Source organism: Puntigrus tetrazona, unplaced genomic scaffold (assembly GCF_018831695.1).
Source record: "Puntigrus tetrazona isolate hp1 unplaced genomic scaffold, ASM1883169v1 S000000008, whole genome shotgun sequence".
Classification (NCBI taxonomy): domain Eukaryota; kingdom Metazoa; phylum Chordata; class Actinopteri; order Cypriniformes; family Cyprinidae; genus Puntigrus; species Puntigrus tetrazona.
In genome coordinates this window covers 1,280,452-1,299,943 of record NW_025047688.1, presented here as the reverse complement: position 1 = coordinate 1,299,943, position 19,492 = coordinate 1,280,452, and the positions used below count along the sequence as shown (strand labels likewise).

At 39.0% G+C, this 19,492-nt stretch overlaps 1 pseudogene; it reads left to right on the top strand.

Annotated features, from left to right (window-relative positions):
* Positions 1-9,583: 9,583 nt before the first annotated feature.
* LOC122332260 lies at positions 9,584-19,492 on the top strand (annotated as a pseudogene).

Below are 19,492 nucleotides of genomic sequence, written 5' to 3'. Positions count from 1 at the left end.
GTTGCTCACTTTGGTGTTTGTAACTTTGCTCTTATTGCAGTCTAATATACTTGGGGATTCAGGATGCTATTTACTTTGCTCGGAGTAATTTCTTTAGTTCTGAACGAAAAGGAGAAAAGTCAAGTCAGGTGAAGACCAAAACGTGGAACAGAGCGATGTTCCTCCTGATGGTAAATCAACTGTCCATGTCTTGAGAGCGTGTCGCTCCTTGTAATGCTCAAGCTGTTTGAAAACACACTACTCAGTGCCAAAGCGAGGAAAAACTTTGAATTTGCAGCAGTAATGGCTTATGAAGCTATGTTTGTTTCATTGGCCTCTCTATAGGTCAGACTTCTCGGCATATCAGCACTGACTCTGCGCTCCTCTCTGCTGCAGAGGAACCAGTGACCTGTCACCCTGAAGTCCATGAAGACCAGACTGAAGATCCAGACCAGGTTCCGAATGAATGTTCCTGCTGAAAAGGAAATCAAGTATATATGCCTTGTAAGTGGCATCGGCTCTGTCTGTCTTTCAGTTTCAAACATCTTTTATTAACAATCGCAAACAAAGACTAGCAAACTGCAACTGTCGACTGATTATCAAGACCTGCTCTAAAGTTTTATTAGTGAAATGATCTAACCAATATTTGAATTGTCTCTTTTTCTAAAAGGATTATTCAGAAGCCCTTCCATCGGAGCTGCAAGATCAGCCCTTGGAGGACGAGGAGACGTATGAAGCCTCGGGCACTGAGACTAAATCAGACTCGGAGGTTCCTGAAGTTCCCGCCCTCCCGACGACACACCCCAGAGGGTCTCAACACTGTCCTCTCAGGCCTTTCCCAGCGATGGAGGGACTGCTGGGTGAAGGGATCTCGCCCTGGCTATGAGCTTTGGATTCTTCTGCAGCATTTACCTCAGTCCCATGGCTCTGATGACGATTGTGCTGTTCGTCCAGATGAAGGGCTTCTATCAGATGATGAGGATCGCTATCCCTGGCAACACCTGCCATGGTTCACCACGCTAAGCTGGTACTTGCCGATGTACGTGGACTACTTCTCTCTGGGAAACGCTCAAGGACAACTTCTTCACTCTGGTGCAGAGGAAGGAGCCTATAAGCCTGCTCAGCCAATCAGATGGCTTCATTCCCTTTGCCCTGTACCTTGCTGGGTTCTGCATGTTCGCTCTCAGTCTGGTGAAGAGACGCGCCGCCTCCTGCAGTTCTACATGCTCGGCTGGACTCTTATGATTTTGGCGACTCTATCCCAGTTAATCATTCGGGAAGCTGTTTGAGGGCATGATCTGGTTTATAGTGCCTCTCTATTATGCTCTTTATAATGGCTTACATGTTTGGCTTCTTTTTTTGGTCACACCCTCTCTTTAAGATGTCTCTAAAAAAAGCAAAAAAAAAAAAAAAAACAAAAAAAAAAAAATGAGAGGCCTTTATATGTTGCTTCTTCTCCACTTACGTTTAAATAAAACTGATGATTACCACTGATTTGTGTCTGGCTGAGTTTAAATGCATGGTCCTTAAGACTTTTGTTCCTCTGTTTAGTTTATATATATATATATATATATATATATATATATATATATATATATATATATATATATATATATATATATATATGGTTTACACTTCACTAAGAAAACACTAATTATTGATGTAATTACGTAAATTTCAGAGATATTTACATGCAAGTGTTTTTGTGGTCTTAAAATCATTTAAAACAGATTATTTTTACATCATGCAAAATGTAATGTATAATGTTTCATACATAAATATATAATCAGTAGCCGCTTGTGAGGACATTTGTTTATTTTCATTCATTTATGCTTAAGTCATTTAGTCATTCTTTTTTTTTTTTTTTTTTTTCTCTCGGTGTTTGCAATTCATGTTAAAATGATACATTTGTAATGAGGGTATTTAACTGGTCGTGGTAGGGGAAATAAATTGCGACTTCCCGGAAGTTTGGACAACGAAAGGATCTGGAAAACACTTGAACAGTAACACAGAAATGTTTAGCTTTTCAATAAAAACGCAAGTGCAAAATGCAGCAAAAAGTAATGAAAAGAGTCCTCGGTCTACACTTTAAGATGTACTCAGTGTCCGTGCTCCTCACATATGTTACTGCGCGTCATGCTGTCAATTAACGTGATATCGCGAGACCAGATTAAAAACTCTTCTCAGTACAAAACACGGTCGCTATCCACACTTTCCCTTTGTGCTGTCGTCCTTCACTCGACTAAAGCCTCGATAAAAATCCGCTGAAGCAACTTAATCGAACGAGTTTCTCGATCGCGACACTGCACTCACTTGTGTGTGCGACACACTCAAACCCCGCGCTCTTCTTGGTTCCTTCTACCGCACGCACGGCACCGCCGTGCAGAAGCGACTCGACTCAAAATAAAAGTCTCTAAAAATCCTATCCAAATCATATACCCGTTATACATTGTTTTCCTCCTTAGTTTGTCTTCTTTTTAAAAACAGTGCTAAAAGTCAAATGGCAATTGCGGATCTATATTACACTTCCAAAAATAAAGGTGCTTCATGATGCTACAGAAGAACCATCTCGTCTAAATGGTTCCGTAAAAAGCATTAACGTCTGAAGAACCGTTCTGTTTCACAAAAGGTTCTTTATGGAAAGAAAGATACGTTTTTGAAGAACCTTTGACTGAACGGTTCTTTGTACAATCAAAATGGTCCTTTTATTGTGTCAATGACAATGCAGTTATTCGCCAGACAGCACGTTCTGGTCATTTCATAAATAACAGTTTTATTTCCGCTCCTGCTAAAACTATTAGGGCTATGGACCAATCGCGTAGCAGCCATCCAAGGGTTCTATAGCAACAGTGGAATATGCTAATTAGATCGTGGCGTCACACTGCACGTTCCTTTTGCCACTCGCTGTCACATGACTAGTTGCTCACTTTGGTGTTTGTAACTTTGCTCTTATTGCAGTCTAATATACTTGGGGATTCAGGATGCTATTTACTTTGCTCGAGTAATTTCTTTAGTTCTGAACGAAAGGAGAAAAGTCAAGTCAGGTGAAGACCAAAACGTGGAACAGAGCGATGTTCCTCCTGATGGTAAATCAACTGTCCATGTCTTGAGAGCGTGTCGCTTCCTTGTAATGCTCAAGCTGTTTGAAAACACACTACCAGTGCCAAAGCGAGGAAAAACTTTGAATTTGCAGCAGTAATGGCTTATGAAGCTATGTTTGATTCATTGGCTCTCTCTATAGGTCAGACTCTCGGCATATCAGCACTGACTCTGCGCTCCTCTCTCTGCTGCAGAGGAACCAGTGACCTGTCACCCTGAAGTCCATGAAGACCAGACTGAAGACCAGGTTCCGATGAATGTTCCTGCTGAAAAGGAAATCAAGTATATATGCCTTGTAAGTGGCCTGGCTCTGTCTGTCTTTCAGTTTCAAACATCTTTTTTTATTAACAATCGCAAACAAAGACTAGCAAACTGCAACTGTCGACTGATTATCAAGACCTGCTCTAAAGTTTTATTAGTGAAATGATCTAACCAATATTTGAATTGTCTCTTTTTCTAAAAGGATTATTCAGAAGCCCTTCCATCGGAGCTGCAAGATCAGCCCTTGGAGGACGAGGAGACGTATGAAGCCTCGGGCACTGAGACTAAATCAGACTCGGAGGTTCCTGAAGTTCCCGTCCCTCCCGACAACACCCCAGAGGGTCTCAACACTGTCCTCTCAGGCCTTTCCCAGCGATGGAGGGACTGCTGGGTGAAGGGATCCTCGCCCTGGCTATGAGCTTTGGATTCTTCTGCAGCATTTACCTCAGTCCCATGGCTCTGATGACGATTGTGCTGTTCGTCCAGATGAAGGGCTTCTATGAGATGATGAGGATCGGCTATCCCTGGCAACACCTGCCATGGTTCACCACGCTAAGCTGGTACTTGCCGATGTACGTGGACTACTTCCTCTCTGGGGAAACGCTCAAGGACAACTTCTTCACTCTGGTGCAGAGGAAGGAGCCTATAAGCCTGCTCAGCCAATCAGATGGCTTCATTCCCTTTGCCCTGTACCTTGCTGGGTTCTGCATGTTCGCTCTCAGTCTGGTGAAGAGACGCCGTCTCCTGCAGTTCTACATGCTCGGCTGGACTCTTATGATTTTGGCGACTCTATCCCAGTTAATCATTCGGAAGCTGTTTGAGGGCATGATCTGGTTTATAGTGCCTCTCTATTATGCTCTTTATAATGGCTTACATGTTTGGCTTCTTTTTTGGTCACACCCCTCTCTTTAAGATGTCTCCTAAAAAAAAAACAAAAAAAAAACAAAAAAAAAAAAAAATGAGGCCTTTATATGTTGCTTTTCTCTCCACTTACGTTTAAATAAAACTGATGATTACCACTGATTTGTGTCTGGCTGAGTTTAAATGCATGGTCCTTAAGACTTTTGTTCCCTGTTTAGTTTATATATATATATATATATATATATATATATATATATATATATATATATATATATATGGTTTTACACTTCACTAAGAAAACACTAATTATTGATGTAATTACGTAAATTTCAGAGATATTTACATGCAAGTGTTTTTGTGGTCTTAAAATCATTTAAAACAGATTATATTTTACATCATGCAAAATGTAATGTATAATGTTTCATACATAAATATATAATCAGTAGCCGTTTGTGAGGACATTTGTTTATTTTCATTCATTTATGCTTAAGTCATTTAGTCATTCTTTTTTTTTTTTTTTTTTTTCTCTCGGTGTTTGTAATTCATGTTAAAATGATACATTTGTAACGAGGGTATTTAACTGGTGGTCGTAGGGGAAATAAATTGCGACTTCCCGAAGTTTGACAACGAAAGGATCTGGAAAACACTTGAACAGTAACACAGAAATGTTAGCTTTTCAATAAAAACGCAAGTGCAAAATGCAGCAAAAGTAATGAAAAGAGTCCTCGGTCTACACTTTAAGATGTACTCAGTGTCCGTGCTCTCACATATGTTACTGCGTCATGCTGTCAATTAACGCATATCGCGAGACCAGATTAAAAACTCTTCTCAGTACAAAACACGGGTCGCTATCCACACTTTCCCTTTGTGCTGTCGCCCTTCACTCGACTAAAGCCTCGATAAAAATCCGCTGAAGCAACTTAATCGAACGAGTTTCGATCGCGACACTGCACTCACTTGTGTGTGCGACACACTCAAACCCCGCGCTCTTCTTGGTTCCCTTCTACCGCACGCACGGCACCCGCAGAGAAGCGACCGACTCAAAATAAAAGTCTCTAAAAATCCTATCCAAATCATATACCCGTTACACATTGTTTTCCTCCTTAGTTTGTCTTCTTTTTTTAAAAACAGTGCTAAAAGTCAAATGGCAATTGCGGATCTATATTACACTTCCAAAAATAAAGGTGCTTCATGATGCCACAGAAGAACCATCTCGTCTAAATGGTTCCGTAAAAAAGCATTAACGTCTGAAGAACCGTTCTGTTTCACAAAAGGTTCTTTATGGAAAGAAAGATACGTTTTTTGAAGAACCTTTGACTGAACGGTTCTTTGTACAATCAAAAATGGTCCTTTTATTGTGTCAATGACAATGCAGTTATTCGCCAGACAGCACGTTCTGGTCATTTCATAAATAACAGTTTTATTTCCGCTCCTGCTAAAACTATTAGAGCTATGGACCAATCGCGTAGCAGCCATCCAAGGGTTCTATAGCAACAGTGGAATATGCTAATTAGATCGTGGCGTCACACTGCACGTTCCTTTTGCCACTCGCTGTCACATGACTAGTTGCTCACTTTGGTGTTTGTAACTTTGCTCTTATTGCAGTCTAATATACTTGGGGATTCAGGATGCTATTTACTTTGCTCGGAGTAATTTCTTTAGTTCTGAACGAAAGGAGAAAAGTCAAGTCAGGTGAAGACCAAAAGCGTGGAACAGAGCGATGTTCCTCCTGATGGTAAATCAACTGTCCATGTCTTGAGAGCGTGTGTCGCTCCTTTTAATGCTCAAACTGTTTGAAAACACACTACTCAGTGCCAAAGCGAGGAAAAACTTTGAATTTGCAGCAGTAATGGCTTATAAAGCTATGTTTGATTCATTGGCCTCTCTCTATAGGTCAGACTTCTCGGCATATCAGCACTGACTCTGCGCTCCTCTCTGCTGCAGAGGAACCAGTGACCTGTCACCCTGAAGTCCATGAAGACCAGACTGAAGATCCAGACCAGGTTCGATGAATGTTCCTGCTGAAAAGGAAATCAAGTATATATGCCTTGTAAGTGGCCTTGGCTCTGTCTGTCTTTCAGTTTCAAACATCTTTTATTAACAATCGCAAACAAAGACTAGCAAACTGCAACTGTCGACTGATTATCAAGACCTGCTCTAAAGTTTTATTAGTGAAATGATCTAACCAATATTTGAATTGTCTCTTTTTCTAAAAGGATTATTCAGAAGCCCTTCCATCGGAGCTGCAAGATCAGCCCTTGGAGGACGAGGAGACGTATGAAGCCTCGGGCACTGAGACTAAATCAGACTCGGAGGTTCCTGAAGTTCCCGTCCCTCCCGACAACACCCCAGAGGGTCTCAACACTGTCCTCTCAGGCCTTTCCCAGCGATGGAGGGACTGCTGGGTGAAGGGATCCTCGCCTGGCTATGAGCTTTGGATTCTTCTGCAGCATTTACCTCAGTCCCATGGCTCTGATGACGATTGTGCTGTTCGTCCAGATGAAGGGCTTCTATGAGATGATGAGGATCGGCTATCCCTGGCAACACCTGCCATGGTTCACCACGCTAAGCTGGTACTTGCCGATGTACGTGGACTACTTCCTCTCTGGGGAAACGCTCAAGGACAACTTCTTCACTCTGGTGCAGAGGAAGGAGCCTATAAGCCTGCTCAGCCAATCAGATGGCTTCATTCCCTTTGCCCTGTACCTTGCTGGGTTCTGCATGTTCGCTCTCAGTCTCAGGAAGAGACGCTGCGTCTCCTGCAGTTCTACATGCTCGGCTGGACTCTTATGATTTTGGCGACTCTATCCCAGTTAATCATTCGAAGCTGTTTGAGGGCATGATCTGGTTTATAGTGCCTCTCTATTATGCTCTTTATAATGGCTTACATGTTTGGCTTCTTTTTTGGTCACACCCCTCTCTTTAAGATGTCTCCTAAAAAAAAAACAAAAAAAACAAAACAAAAAAAAAATGAGAGGCCTTTATATGTTGCTTCTTCTCCACTTACGTTTAAATAAAACTGATGATTACCACTGATTTGTGTCTGGCTGAGTTTAAATGCATGGTCCTTAAGACTTTTGTTCCTGTTTAGTTTATATATATATATATATATATATATATATATATATATATATATATATATATATATATATATATATATATATGGTTTTACACTTCACTAAGAAAACACTAATTATTGATGTAATTACGTAAATTTCAGAGATATTTACATGCAAGTGTTTTTGTGGTCTTAAAATCATTTAAAACAGATTATTTTTTACATCATGCAAAATGTAATGTATAATGTTTCATACATAAATATATAATCAGTAGCCGTTTGTGAGGACATTTGTTTATTTTCATTCATTTATGCTTAAGTCATTTAGTCATTCTTTTTTTTTTTTTTTTCTCTCGGTGTTTGCAATTCATGTTAAAATGATACATTTGTAACGAGGGTATTTAACTGGTCGTGTAGGGGAAATAAATTGCGACTTCCCGGAAGTTTGGACAACGAAAGGATCTGGAAAACACTTGAACAGTAACACAGAAATGTTAGCTTTTCAATAAAAACGCAAGTGCAAAATGCAGCAAAAAGTAATGAAAAAGAGTCCTCGGTCTACACTTTAAGATGTACTCAGTGTCCGTGCTCCTCACATATGTTACTGCGTCATGCTGTCAATTAACGCATATCGCGAGACCAGATTAAAAACTCTTCTCAGTACAAAACACGGGTCGCTATCCACACTTTCCCTTTGTGCTGTCGTCCTTCACTCGACTAAAGCCTCGATAAAAATCCGCTGAAGCAACTTAATCGAACGAGTTTCTCGATCGCGACACTGCACTCACTTGTGTGTGCGACACACTCAAACCCCGCGCTCTTCTTGGTTCCCTTCTACCGCACGCACGGCACCCGCAGAAGCGACCGACTCAAAATAAAAGTCTCTAAAAAATCCTACCCAAATCATATACCCGTTACACATTGTTTTCCTCCTTAGTTTGTCTTCTTTTTTAAAAACAGTGCTAAAAGTCAAATGGCAATTGCGGATCTATATTACACTTCCAAAAATAAAGGTGCTTCATGATGCCACAGAAGAACCATCTCGTCTAAATGGTTCCGTAAAAAAGCATTAACGTCTGAAGAACCGTTCTGTTTCACAAAAGGTTCTTTATGGAAAGAAAGATACGTTTTTTTGAAGAACCTTTGACTGAACGGTTCTTTGTACAATCAAAAATGGTCCTTTTATTGTGTCAATGACAATGCAGTTATTCGCCAGACAGCACGTTCTGGTCATTTCATAAATAACAGTTTTATTTCCGCTCCTGCTAAAACTATTAGGGCTATGGACCAATCGCGTAGCAGCCATCCAAGGGTTCTATAGCAACAGTGGAATATGCTAATTAGATCGTGGCGTCACACTGCACGTTCCTTTTGCCACTCGCTGTCACATGACTAGTTGCTCACTTTGGTGTTTGTAACTTTGCTCTTATTGCAGTCTAATATACTTGGGGATTCAGGATGCTATTTACTTTGCTCGGAGTAATTTCTTTAGTTCTGAACGAAAGGAGAAAAGTCAAGTCAGGTGAAGACCAAAACGTGGAACAGAGCGATGTTCCTCCTGATGGTAAATCAACTGTCCATGTCTTGAGAGCGTGTCGCTCCTTGTAATGCTCAAACTGTTTGAAAACACACTACTCAGTGCCAAAGCGAGGAAAACTTTGAATTTGCAGCAGTAATGGCTTATAAAGCTATGTTTGATTCATTGGCCTCTCTCTATAGGTCAGACTTCTCGGCATATCAGCACTGACTCTGCGCTCCTCTCTGCTGCAGAGGAACCAGTGACCTGTCACCCTGAAGTCCATGAAGACCAGACTGAAGACCAGGTTCCGATGAATGTTCCTGCTGAAAAGGAAATCAAGTATATATGCCTTGTAAGTGGCCTTGGCTCTGTCTGTCTTTCAGTTTCAAACATCTTTTATTAACAATCGCAAACAAAGACTAGCAAACTGCAACTGTCGACTGATTATCAAGACCTGCTCTAAAGTTTTATTAGTGAAATGATCTAACCAATATTTGAATTGTCTCTTTTTCTAAAAGGATTATTCAGAAGCCCTTCCATCGGAGCTGCAAGATCAGCCCTTGGAGGACGAGGAGACGTATGAAGCCTCGGGCACTGAGACTAAATCAGACTCGGAGGTTCCTGAAGTTCCCGTCCCTCCCGACAACACCCCCCAGAGGGTCTCAACACTGTCCTCTCAGGCCTTTCCCAGCGATGGAGGGACTGCTGGGTGAAGGGGATCCTCGCCCTGGCTATGAGCTTTGGATTCTTCTGCAGCATTTACCTCAGTCCCATGGCTCTGATGACGATTGTGCTGTTTCGTCCAGATGAAGGGCTTCTATGAGATGATGAGGATCGGCTATCCCTGGCAACACCTGCCATGGTTCACCACGCTAAGCTGGTACTTGCCGATGTACGTGGACTACTTCCTCTCTGGGGAAACGCTCAAGGACAACTTCTTCACTCTGGTGCAGAGGAAGGAGCCTATAAGCCTGCTCAGCCAATCAGATGGCTTCATTCCCTTTGCCCTGTACCTTGCTGGGTTCTGCATGTTCGCTCTCAGTCTGGTGAAGAGACGCCGTCTCCTGCAGTTCTACATGCTCGGCTGGACTCTTATGATTTTGGCGACTCTATCCCAGTTAATCATTCGGAAGCTGTTTGAGGGCATGATCTGGTTTATAGTGCCTCTCTATTATGCTCTTTATAATGGCTTACATGTTTGGCTTCTTTTTTGGTCACACCCCTCTCTTTAAGATGTCTCTAAAAAAAGCAAAAAAAGCAAAAAAAAAAACAAAAAAAAAAAAATGAGAGGCCTTTATATGTTGCTTCTTCTCCACTTACGTTTAAATAAAACTGATGATTACCACTGATTTGTGTCTGGCTGAGTTTAAATGCATGGTCCTTAAGACTTTTGTTCCTGTTTAGTTTATATATATATATATATATATATATATATATATATATGGTTTTACACTTCACTAAGAAAACACTAATTATTGATGTAATTACGTAAATTTCAGAGATATTTACATGCAAGTGTTTTTGTGGTCTTAAAATCATTTAAAACAGATTATTTTTACATCATGCAAAATGTAATGTATAATGTTTCATACATAAATATATAATCAGTAGCCGTTTGTGAGGACATTTGTTTATTTTCATTCATTTATGCTTAAGTCATTTAGTCATTCTTTTTTTTTTTTTTTTTTTTTCTCTCGGTGTTTGCAATTCATGTTAAAATGATACATTTGTAACGAGGGTATTTAACTGGTCGTGTAGGGGAAATAAATTGCGACTTCCCGGAAGTTTGGACAACGAAAGGATCTGGAAAACACTTGAACAGTAACACAGAAATGTTAGCTTTTCAATAAAAACGCAAGTGCAAAATGCAGCAAAAAGTAATGAAAAGAGTCCCTCGGTCTACACTTTAAGATGTACTCAGTGTCCGTGCTCCTCACATATGTTACTGCGTCATGCTGTCAATTAACGCATATCGCGAGACCAGATTAAAAACTCTTCTCAGTACAAAACACGGGTCGCTATCCACACTTTCCCTTTGTGCTGTCGTCCTTCACTCGACTAAAGCCTCGATAAAAATCCGCTGAAGCAACTTAATCGAACGAGTTTCTCGATCGCGACACTGCACTCACTTGTGTGTGCGACACACTCAAACCCGCGCTCTTCTTGGTTTCCCTTCTGCGACGCACGGCACCCGCAGAAGCGACCGACTCAAAATAAAAGTCTCTAAAAAATCCTATCCAAATCATATACCCGTTACACATTGTTTTCCTCCTTAGTTTGTCTTCTTTTTTAAAAACAGTGCTAAAAGTCAAATGGCAATTGCGGATCTATATTACACTTCCAAAAATAAAGGTGCTTCATGATGCCACAGAAGAACCATCTCGTCTAAATGGTTCCGTAAAAAAGCATTAACGTCTGAAGAACCGTTCTGTTTCACAAAAGGTTCTTTATGGAAAGAAAGATACGTTTTTTGAAGAACCTTTGACTGAACGGTTCTTTGTACAATCAAAAATGGTCCTTTTATTGTGTCAATGACAATGCAGTTATTCGCCAGACAGCACGTTCTGGTCATTTCATAAATAACAGTTTTATTTCCGCTCCTGCTAAAACTATTAGGGCTATGGACCAATCGCGTAGCAACCATCCAAGGGTTCTATAGCAACAGTGGAATATGCTAATTAGATCGTGGCGTCACACTGCACGTTCTTTTTTGCCACTCGCTGTCACATGACTAGTTGCTCACTTTGGTGTTTGTAACTTTGCTCTTATTGCAGTCTAATATACTTGGGGATTCAGGATGCTATTTACTTTGCTCGGAGTAATTTCTTTAGTTCTGAACGAAAGGAGAAAAGTCAAGTCAGGTGAAGACCAAAACGTGGAACAGAGCGATGTTCCTCCTGATGGTAAATCAACTGTCCATGTCTTGAGAGCGTGTCGCTCCTTTTAATGCTCAAGCTGTTTGAAAACACACTACTCAGTGCCAAAGCGAGGAAAAACTTTGAATTTGCAGCAGTAATGGCTTATGAAGCTATGTTTGTTTCATTGGCCTCTCTCTATAGGTCAGACTTCTCGGCATATCAGCACTGACTCTGCGCTCCTCTCTGCTGCAGAGGAACCAGTGACCTGTCACCCTGAAGTCCATGAAGACCAGACTGAAGATCCAGACCAGGTTCCGATGAATGTTCCTGCTGAAAAGGAAATCAAGTATATATGCCTTGTAAGTGGCCTTGGCTCTGTCTGTCTTTCAGTTTCAAACATCTTTTATTAACAATCGCAAACAAAGACTAGCAAACTGCAACTGTCGACTGATTATCAAGACCTGCTCTAAAGTTTTATTAGTGAAATGATCTAACCAATATTTGAATTGTCTCTTTTTCTAAAAGGATTATTCAGAAGCCCTTCCATCGGAGCTGCAAGATCAGCCCTTGGAGGACGAGGAGACGATGAAGCCTCGGGCACTGAGACTAAATCAGACTCGGAGGTTCCTGAGTTCCCGTCCCTCCCGACGACACCCCAGAGGGTCTCAACACTGTCCTCTCAGGCCTTTCCCAGCGATGGAGGGACTGCTGGGTGAAGGGGATCCTCGCCCTGGCTATGAGCTTTGGATTCTTCTGCAGCATTTACCTCAGTCCCATGGCTCTGATGACGATTGTGCTGTTCGTCCAGATGAAGGGCTTCTATGAGATGATGAGGATCGGCTATCCCTGGCAACACCTGCCATGGTTCACCACGCTAAGCTGGTACTTGCCGATGTACGTGGACTACTTCCTCTCTGGGGAAACGCTCAAGGACAACTTCTTCACTCTGGTGCAGAGGAAGGAGCCTATAAGCCTGCTCAGCCAATCAGATGGCTTCATTCCCTTTGCCCTGTACCTTGCTGGGTTCTGCATGTTCGCTCTCAGTCTGGTGAAGAGACGCCGTCTCCTGCAGTTCTACATGCTCGGCTGGACTCTTATGATTTTGGCGACTCTATCCCAGTTAATCATTCGGAAGCTGTTTGAGGGCATGATCTGGTTTATAGTGCCTCTCTATTATGCTCTTTATAATGGCTTACATGTTTGGCTTCTTTTTTGGTCACACCCCTCTCTTTAAGATGTCTCCTAAAAAAAGCAAAAAAACAAAAAACAAAAACAAAAAAAACATGAGAGGCCTTTATATGTTGCTTCTTCTCTACTTACGTTTAAATAAAACTGATGATTACCACTGATTTGTGTCTGGCTGAGTTTAAATGCATGGTCCTTAACACTTTTGTTGCTATTGGTGCCCTGCTTTTTCATATGGTTTTATGCTTTACAAAAATTTAATAGTGCATCTATACATTATACTTTCTATTATTTACATGTAAATCAAAAATGTCTGATTTAATGTACTTGTCTAGTACTTTATTTACCAAATACAATATCTTACTGTTATAAATATTTGTTTTATACTAGAAAACTTATGTACAGTACTGTTTTGCACAACAAGTCCAGTCTTCTTTGAAGTTACTTCCCTTTCTTGGCCTTTGATCCACGTTCAGGATTTATATCAAGGTAGTATTTAAAAGGCAAAAACAGATTTTGTAAAAAATCATATTTTTCTGTTAAGTTCTCATTTAAATTGCAACTTTGACAAAAAACGTTTAGAAAAATCAATTCACATCACTGAGAAAAAAAAAATCTTCCATTTTCGTTGCCAAAGTCTTGGAAGTTACTTTTTCTTTTCTACAGAAGAGGGTGTCCCAGTTTTTTTGTCTATATAGTGTACATACAAGTCATTGGGGGTTTTGGCTCAAGGTCTGTATTTAAAGACACTCCGGTCCAAACTGTTGCTATAAAATTAAAGGCATACAATTCCCTAGAATATCATTATATTCATAAATACTAAGGTCTGCACTCATTGAAATGACTGAAGTAGTCAGATCTGTTTATCGAAATGGGGTGACCCAATCCTTTGGGCAATATAGTGTATATGAATGTAAAATATGATAATGTCTAACCTCTGAACAAACTCAAGGCTGCAAGCTTGAAATTGAGTTTGAAATTGTAGAATGAGGCAAACAGCGCTGTGCTGAGACAAAGTTGGCATGTGCTCCTTCACACACGACTCGACCGTCTAAGCTCAACATCCACCACAGGCTGCTTCGAGATTGACCTGAAAATTAAAGTAAAAGAGGAACCGCGGGCTCCATGTGGTATTACTTAGTGGTCCATATATATTTCTGCACAAATGTTAAAATAACTATGAGATATTGTAATATATTTTCATTTATAACAAGCAATTTCCTAATTAATACTATTCCAGGACTTCAAAATCACAATATTGCTAAAGTGAACATTTTTTGATTATTCTATATGTTGCAGATTTGAACTTATTTCATAAGTTCGATACCGCCAGCATTTTCTGCCTGCCTGTTGGTAACATCCATATAATGCCAGTGAAAACTGAACGGCATTACACTTTTAAAAAGATTTGAATCGAAGTATAATTCCACTTGACGTAGATATTCCTGGTTGTATGATAGAAGTTGATAAAAAAAAGCCAAAATGAAATATAATGTAATGCATTACAGTATTTAATTTCATTAAATGTATTTAATTAAATAATGACCTTGGCTATTGGCCAACCAGGCTCCGCACTCTATTAGCACAGCAGTTCTCTTCGATTCATCCAGGAAAAGCAGAGAAATCAAGATTGATAAAAACTTCACATTTAAAGCTCTGTCTAAAGCTTTTTGTTTTTCACCGAACCTTTTCATATTCCTAGGGGTATAACGATTATCGCATACTGAACAGTCCAAATCAAAGTGATCATCCTTATCTTCTTGTTAATGAGGACTTTGTAATGAGCAGGGCAAGTGTCCCAAATAACAAGGGAATAAGGAGGATTACTTCAAAATCTGGAAAATGCCTATATGCAACACGCATACACTTTAAATATATGACAAGTGTTGCATGGGGTTATTACTCAGATAACTGCTAACTGCTCAAAAGACGTCTTGGCCTTGTTTTTGTGATCCCTGAATATATGAGCCTTGAAAGCAGTGTACTTTTTACATTTTCTACACCTGTCGGTATTAGGAACATGACTGTGGATTTTCATGCGCTGACAAAATGATAACGCTGATTCAAAAGAACGATCACAGAACTGACAGCAATACTTACCTCATCAATACTCAAACGAGTAACCATCCATCTTCTCGAACTCCAAAAAAAAACCTGATTATTCAGATGGCCAACGATTTCAGCGTCGTCCATTTTCTGCTGCGTCATAGACAGCTAGTTTAAAAAGTAACGAAGCTCACACAGACGCCACTTTTAACTAGCAGCTTTCTGTTGGTCAGTGCAACAAGTTCTCTTGCAAAAGATATCCGACGTACTGTTGCTTCGCCGTACTCTCGCTTACGTTAGACAGGCCTGCGTTACTTTCAAGATCACAACCCTGACATGTTTCAATAACACGATTACTTTTTGATTAAGTTAAATGAAAAATTACGTTTTCGGACATTAATACTAGCGTCTGTTCACATTACATCAAACGACATATAAATTGAGCGCGAGAGACAATCAATCCCACAATGCAATGCATTTACAGTTTGATTCTGTATTACAAATTTAGCGGTCTGAAAACAGAAAACTTGTATGTTTACAGACTATATCTGCAAAATATACAGAGAATTGTTCTGTTTTATAAAAATACAGTATAATACTGTTAGAAAATGCTTGTAAATTTACAGTAAAGTTTACAGTTTAAAGTCATAGGCTGGTTTGGTGGTCTGGTTGGGCATAAAGGTGGGAAAACGCCGTAATTATTGAAATAATTAATATATATATATATATATATATATATATATATATATATATATATATATATATATATATATCAGTAGCTGTTTGTTTATTTGTTTATTTTCATTCATTTATGTTGAAGTTATTTAGTCGTGCTTTTATGGTGTTTGCAATTCATTTTAAAATGATACAATGTTTTTCCCCTTAGTCGTTTTTTCTTTTTTAAAAACAGTGCTAAAAGTCAAATGGCAATTGCGGATCTATATTACACTTCCAAAAATAAAGGTGCTTCATGATGCCACAGAAGAACCATCTCGCCTAAATGGTTCCAAAAAAAAAAAATTAACATCTGAAGAACTTTTCTGTTTCACAAAAGGTTGTTTTTGGAAAGAAAAATGATTTTTTAGCAGAACCTTTGACTGAACGGTTCTTTGTGGAATCAAAAATGGCTCTTTTATTGTGTCAATGACAATGCGGTGTCACTTTAATTCAGAGCAGCGTAGTAAAATTAGTCAGTTTCTGCTTTCAGCAATCTGTCCATTGTTTTCAGTTCAGTCTTTTAAAGGGCTGGCCTATACACAGTGATTTTTGACTATGGGCCTAAACGCTAGGATAGGCTCCAGCTTCGCTCAAGCCTTGGCAGCCAGTTTGGAGAATGGATGGATGATGTGAGGTTTCAAACTTCTGCTCAGCAAATATTGTATATTCAACTTCTCAACTAAATAACACAGCCCTCCTTAACAGGCTCCATGATTTGAGGTATCACTCATGTCTGAAAGATAAAAGCAATTTTCGTGCTCAATATGAGAATGCTGGATATGAGCAATAACAGACTTGGCAATAATAAAACTGCATCTTGATTCTGAATGTGAGGCACGGGCAAAGAAAAACAGTACACTTACTGATTTATATTCATGAAATCAGGCATCTTTAGAGAGGCAGAGGTAGGGAGTCTGTCTGTCTCTCTCGTCAGTAATCAGGTTCTTTGTGTTGGGTTTGAATGAGCAGAAATCACAGCATACAGAGACAAATTCAGAAAGACACATTTAGACACGTCCAACCACGCTTGTGCTTTCTGAACAGACATGCAGACATGAAATAAGAAAGCTATTCGAACAAGGAACTGGACAAACATACTTTTACACCTTTCACATTGTTAATGTAATAAACAGACAGGAAACATCACACTTATTATTTAATTTTTTTTTATAAATTCTATTCTTTTAAACTCTATCAAATAATACTTAGAAAATGTTTTATGGTTTACACAAAAGTATTAAGCTACAAAACTTTTTAATACTAATAATAATAATAATAATAATAATAAATTGTTCCTTGAGCAACAGATCAGTGTATTAAAATTATTTCTAAATAAATAAATAATTAATAAGTGATTGGTTTTATAATCATTTTGTTCACAATTAGGTCTATACCAATGAAAAAAAAATATAATTGGCACTATGTACTTACATTGTTTCAAACATTTATTTCTTTTGTGTGGCATAAATTGTAAACTATTAATTGAAAAAAATGACCTTTTCTATTATTCTGTCAAAAGAAATGTACATAATTCTAGTAGGAATCATAATTTTAGCTCAATCTGATAAAATCCTTTATTAGGATTATCATTAGTCCTTAATAATAGACAATCACAAGAAGAACCATATAATCTTTTGAAATATTTTATTACAACTTCTTGTCATGTTAGGTGAATATTCTTGATTATAATCCTGTTGAGAGCTTTGAGATATAATTATTGTTTAGTCTTAGTCAAAAAAAAAAAAAAAAAAAAAAGTAAAAATAAATAAAAAGCATAAGAAACCCTCTGGACCCAGTTCCAGATGAACCCTGTAGACAAACCATTGTGTTTTGGGGGGGATCTGATGAGCTGATTGAATCTCTCTTCTCAGGCAGACAGACAGTGAAAACTCCTCTGCATTTCCATTAGGGGCTCAGGTGAGAGATAACACGGTCTGTGTGTGGGCATGTGTATGTGTTAATGTGATTTTGTTCATGAGAGTGCATTCTGGCATCTCTTTCTGTGTGAGAATGAAAATCGAGTCTGAAGCCTACAACTCTGACAGAGTTTGAACTCTCTTAATGTAGCATCTGCTCAGTAAAACAAAGATGTTTTACATGACTTCACCATCCAGCTAGGTTCCTCTACAATTTACCCCATCAACTTTGTTGACTTTGCTCGATCTTTGCTCGATCTTCCAGATTTGCTTAACACATAAGAAAGATCAGGCCCTTTCTAACACAGCATGCTTCACAACTTCTTGTCCAGGCTTTGGTCATTTCTAGGCTGGACTATTGCAATGGTCTTCTGGCTTCAAACCTCTACAAATGATTCAGAATGCAGCAGCAAGGACAAGGACAAGGTCATCAAGGAGCCCAAAAGAGCTCATGTTACTCGTCTCTTTATTTCCTTGCACAGGCTCCCAGTTGCAGCTATCATCAAATTCAAGACATTGATGCTTGCTTATAGAGCAGCCACATCCAGAGCACTACCTTCGTTCACTCACTATTACAAATCTACATCCCCTCCAGAAGTCGGAGATCTGCGAGTGAGCTACGCCTCTTTCACTGTTCCTGGCTGGTGGAATGATCTTCTCACTCCTATCCAAAATGCGGGATCCCTATCAATCCTTACACAACAGTCTCTTTCAACACTACTGAAGTCCAAAAAAACTATTTATTTCTTTTCCTTCCAGCTTGTACATATTTGAACACTGGATCCTCTCACTATACAGATACGAATGCTTCTGCCTTGATGTCACGCTCACTTTTGAGAAAGTCGCAAGTGAGTCAAATGGTGATGTCTAAAGCAGTCCACGTGATAATGAGCGTGAGTGTGTGTGACCCTGCTCTAATGAGTGGCAGATTGTGTGTGTGTTGCAGATGTCCAGCGTGTGGTGTCTCTCTTCACACACCCATGCAGCTGATTTTTCAGCGGCTTTGAAGTCGGCTTTACCTCCAGGACACACTGATGACACACAATTACATGAAAATTGCTCCCTGTTTTCTAAATGATCTCTGTGTCCCTGTCTCGTACTGATGTCTGCGAACACCAAATATGAAACATTATCTTTCTTCCAAGAAAACCGCAATGGTTTGCTGTTTGAAATGGTAGCGGGGAAAAAAAGCAGTTTGATATGTTAATGATTGTGCGGTACTAAAGGATCAAACAGAAAAGAAATACCTTGATGTGAATGATGTCATATAACAATAATACTATAATGAACAAAACAGTAATAATAATAATAATAAAAAAAAACTGTGGGGAAGAAATCATACTTTTCCAATACATCTAACTACAAACTATAAGGCATTTCATTTTTAAGACTTGTGTTGCAGCAGAATTTGAATTTGTCTCATATTATGAAGTTTTATAATTGTTTTTAACTTATTACACAGTCCGTTATTTTGTTGTTTATAGTTGTGAATTCAGGCTGATTGGGACACTTTTTTGTCATTGAAATGATTTGGAAAAAATGTCCTGAAAATCAAGCTGAAAGCTGTGAAGCTGCTTTGAAACAATCGTATTGATTAATAGTACTGGAATATGTAGATATAGATCTACATCAACGTTTTTGTTTATGTAATATATGTGTGTAATGTATGTACTCTGTATATTTATTATATATGCATGCATGTGTATTTATATTTATTTATTTTAAATATGATTCATTGTTTGACAGCAAGTGGTTTGCATAATTCTAGCCTTGAAGATGCTTTCAAATGTTACTTCATCTCATATTTTCTATGTTTCAGAACCTCCATATTATCAACAGATTACACTGCAAAAACAACAACAACAGTTTTTGAATCAGTAAATAATACAGACTAAATGTATTTCTAATTCAAACTTTTATATTTAATGTGTTACTTAAGTATTTGTAATCTCTATCCCTTTTCTTTCTTTTTTCCCCCCTAGTGTTGATGTGA